This window comes from Drosophila pseudoobscura, chromosome 3 (genome assembly GCF_009870125.1).
Source record: "Drosophila pseudoobscura strain MV-25-SWS-2005 chromosome 3, UCI_Dpse_MV25, whole genome shotgun sequence".
Taxonomy (NCBI): Eukaryota; Metazoa; Arthropoda; class Insecta; order Diptera; family Drosophilidae; genus Drosophila; species Drosophila pseudoobscura.
The window spans coordinates 17,641,192-17,645,932 of record NC_046680.1 but is presented as its reverse complement, the minus strand read 5'-3'; the positions used below and the strand labels follow the sequence as shown (position 1 = coordinate 17,645,932).

At 43.6% G+C, this 4,741-nt stretch overlaps 1 protein-coding gene across 3 annotated transcripts in view; it reads right to left on the bottom strand.

Moving 5' to 3' along the window:
* Positions 1 to 4,741, bottom strand: part of sns (sticks and stones) — a 62,583-nt gene that overhangs the window by 3,508 nt on the left and 54,334 nt on the right. The window lies entirely within an intron of this gene.

The following is a 4,741-nucleotide window of genomic DNA, read 5'->3' as shown; positions in this document are numbered from 1 at the left end:
CTACAAAAAAATTAACAAAGCACAGCTTTAGCTAGGATGCATTAAGTGTGGCACAAGGGGGGGACTTAGGCTTAGGGCGCAAAGCTCTCTCTTTCTCTCTCTCCTTGTTGGCTTAACGGCTTGCGAAAGGAGTGGAGAGAGAGACAGAGAGAGAGAGAGATAGAGTGAGAGGGCAAAAGTTTTCCCATTAAACTGTCGCCCGAGATATGAAACAATGAAAAGCGCAAACAAGAACAGTTTTTCCGCCTAAGTAGAAGCTCAAATACGTTGCAATACTCGGAGTGTATCGAAATGAGTAAACAAAACACATTCCCTGAAGCGGAAAATACGTATGTTGAAAATAAAACCACTTATGCACTAACATTACCATATGAATATATGTGTATTTTAATCTATTAATGCCCGCCATAAATTAATCAATTTGAATAAATAATAACACACTTTTCGAAATTATTATAATTTTATGCAGATGCTTTCAATTTCTATCATAAATAGAACCCAAATGCTCTTCCCACATTGAATCAAAGCGGCTATGGAAAAAGAGAGACGAGAGCTTCTGGTTTTAATTGATTTTTCGTTATTGCATCAAAATGATTTTGTTATTGAAGGTATCATAAAGATTTGTTCAAGTTTTCTTTTGTAAGAAAACAAGGTAAAGATCGAGTAGAGATAAGCGGTGGTCCGCCAACTCTCCTTCGGGTCTTATTTTACGCTGAGTTCTACTACGAGCGCTTTTAGGTGTTTGATGCGAGAAAGAACGAAGTATTCTGTTGAGCTGAGAAAAATTAGACCATAAAAGAGAGTTATTTGCGGGGGCGGACCACCTCTTGCTGAGAGCACAAGCTGCGGGAGTACTAAGAGTGCCGGGAGAGCACCAGAATACGAAGAGAGCAGCGAGTGATCGGACTGGAGTCAGTCCAGCTATGCCTGTAATGTGCACGAGCTATGGGAGCACACAATTCCTTCTATCGTTAGAGTATCCATCCACTGACTAGTGCCTGCCCCGTGTTATTTTGTTTGCTTTTGTATGATTCAAAAGTCCGTGAATTCAGGCAAAGATTGACTCTAACGATGCCATAATTATGACAGCTTTTCAGCCCAACACTAAGAATTGTGGAAAGCATAACTTCCTGCAAACTTTTCCGAGGAAAAACTAGGAGACTTGTTGGCTTGCCTGTTTGGCTGTGGGCGGGAGAGGGGCAGAAGCATGAAAAAGATAGAAATGAACTGTCTACGAGTGGATTTCTAGTTCAATTGACATGACACTTTGTCATGTTGGCAGCAGCACCTTCCTCCAGGACCCTGACCGACAAGCAGCCGTGCAAGAAGTTTTCCCCCACGCGAGGCCACGTAGCAGTTTTCAAGTTTCCAGTTGCAAAACTCTCTCAACTTGTGCACCTAATTGGAATATTAACAAGAGTAAAGTGAATCGAACACCCTTGCGTGGCACCTTCAATTGTAGTATCTATTGAAGAACGGAAGCCGCTAGCCGCCAGCCGCCAGCCACCAGCCGCCAGGGCAAGGATTATCCTGGAGGGAGGAGCAGCGGTACCGCGGTGCTGCGCTCTAAACAACACATTAGAGCCACATTCAGCACTGATTAACATGGCGCAGGGCTGGAGGGACCTACGGGCGGACATTTTGTATCAGTTTGCAAAGTTAAATTGTCTTTAACGAAAACTTTGAGCCGAGGCTGGAGTTGGGAGGACGGGTTTTCTTATGTCCTGTGGGTAGTTTGGGGACAGGGACCCTGCCACTGTAAAGGGGTTTTGGCCGAAACTTTTGGCCACTTAAAGGCTTTTGTATGCCGCGTTCGCTAATTCTCCATGTTTGTAGGGCGGCTGCCAGGCTCCGGGGTGGTTTGTGTCCGTGTCCGTGCCTCATTATTGCTGTTGCTATTGTGGGCTCTGGCGAGAAGTTCATTTTGTGTAAATAGAATAACCAATTGGCATCGGGGGCACTCGACACACTCTCGAGCACAAGCGCCACATAAAAAGAGCGCAAAACTTTCCGCATTAAGCCCCTAAACTCGAGCGGCGCCAAACTCTATGAAGAATATCCACAGATACAGCTCCAGCTTCAGATACAGATACAGCTACAGCTACAGTTACAAATGCAGAGCGGGTGTGGGGCGTTGGGTGGAAATTAAATTATGGTACAGAGAGCCCTGGCAGGGAAGTGGATGTGGGATCCCCTTATTTATTTAATCGTCGCATCAGCTGCTGTGCCACTTACTCGCTCCTCCATGAATTTTAAAGCAGAACAAAAAAAAGAACCCAAACAATTTTGTATCTCGAATGCGTAAAGTATCTGACGAATGTCGGATGGTTGGTTGGAAACTGCTGCTGCTACTGCTGCTGCTGTAGCTGACATTTCCCAGATTCCACAGTCACAGAATTTCAGACAATGGGTGCTGTCTGGCAGGGGCGGGTGGGGGAGTGGCACGCAACAACTAATTGAATTTAAAACTGTGCAAAACTCAACTTAACAAAGTGAACCGTAGTTAAGTTGTCCAACGAGAGTCAGGGACAGAGCCCAGACCCGGACACAGACCCTTCAGGGTGCTGACCCGTGCTGCTCATCCTTGCTCCTCGTACTCCCCGTACCCCGACAGCGGCTGTGTGCTCCTCCACATGTGAATGCACGTACTACGCACTACTACAGATGAAGTCCACGTCCACGTCTGGAGCCAGCATTTAACTTATCAACGATAAAGGCCAGCTAAATGAAAGCCGAGAATTTTCGGAATGATATGGATGTGAAAAACTGCAGATGGAGGAGACGGCTGAGTCGGAGTCAGAGTCCAAAGTTGGCAATAAAATACAAATTGCCGCTTAAATAGTTACAAGATGGTTTGAAACACAATACTCCTCCCAACAACTGGATGGGTGTCCAGGGGGTGCCCTGAAAGACGGGGGGGTGTGACCACAACTTGTTTTAAATTGCATTTAGTTTCGGGGGCCAATTTTTGTGACCTCTCACGCCCTGTTGCCGTCTGATTGTGGGATTGAAATGGAAACTAAGACGGAAGATGGAAAATGTAAACGCCCAGAATAAAATATTTATGCCATTTAATTTTGCAACGAGAGAGAAAATATTTTATCGAAATATAATACATATTTAAAATAAATATATTTCGTATTAAAATTGATTATTTTGTGCATATTAATTATATAAATTTCCCAAAAAATATTTACTTTATTATTTATTGATTATTATTTAAAGTGTTTCATATTTAGATGGTTTTATGCTTAGAATCTAAGCGATGCCTTTGGATGGAACACAGATATTTCGGACCTATTCCAAACCAAACCAGGGGTTGTGTCAAAATATGTTACATTCAAACCACTGGTGGGGATGGCCTCTAAACCGCAATAAGTTGATCCCCACGGGACAGGCAGAGGAAAGGAGTGGCACCACAAGGGATCAACAGGCCCAACAGCAGGCCCAAGTGATCTGTGGGGTCTTGACCTCAGTTCAAAGATGGACCATATTTAAGGGACTGTTTATTTAAATCAAAGTTAATTCTATTTAATGCCACTATATTAATATTTATGAACCGAATATTGGGCTTCTTTTTACTATGCCATTTTTTGCTCAGTGTAAAACGTGCCTATGGGAATGGACTATGCTGCCAGGAAGTGTAAAGTTTAGCATTGATCGATGGCACAGTCTTTGAATATCTATATCCATTGCTGAGTCCGGAATATATGCAATGTTTCATTGGTAATTCAATCTCTGTCAGCAGTCAGTAGTCAGTGGCATTCTTCGACAGTTAATTAAGGACTCACTTGCTTTAGGACCCGTTCATTCCTTCATTCATTTGGCCATCATAAATGGAAAATTCAGTTGAAAGGAGGAGGCTCTCAATCAAACGATGAAATTGATACGATTGATACGAATAATTCGATTGCGGTCTCCCGGGCAATGGATGGGCACGGCTCCCAGCTGCCTCCCTCCCTCCCCCTTGTCGTGTGGAAAACAATTCTCAAAACATTTGTTGGATTGCCATTTGGGGGGCTTTTCTTTTGTTTTTCCCGCTCTCTGTGTGTGTGTGTGGGGGGGGGGGGGGTGTATTTTGTCAAGTTTTCCAATTGAAATTTAATTTGATTTACTGTTATAAATTGTCCTTATTCATTTACTGGCCATACGACAGGGATACACACAGAAAAGACAGCTGCTCTTCGAAAAGTAATTTAGTTCTGGGCCAAATGTTTTTGGCCAAACCGCTGGCTGGCTGCCCCCCCTCTCGGCACCATGCTGCCACTCTCTCTCTCCCTCTCTAGTATATTTTGTAATTTTTCTAATGATGTTTATCAAATAATTCAATTTGGCTTCCACACAAAGCATTTCTTATGTGCGGAAGGACCTTCCAGCTATTTGAAGTGGCCCACACACAGAGAAATACACACACATACACACACATATATATATATATATATATAGTGGAGTGTCATTGTTGACCAAACTAAACCGAAATTGAATTTTTCTCCCTCGTTGACTAAAAACCGCAAACAAAAGGTTTAGAGTCCCCATACAGTCCCGCAAGTCCGTTGGCCGAAAAGGAAGGGCCACTGAAAGGACACTTTTGGCCACATCATTTAATAGTGCGATCTCTCGCTCTGGGACAGGATGGGGGCAGGGGGATCCCGAATGGGAATTGAAACTGAAACTGGGACACAATTGAATAACAAATCGTAGAAGGCCCATAAATTCGAGTGTGGTCGACTGCTAAAGCATA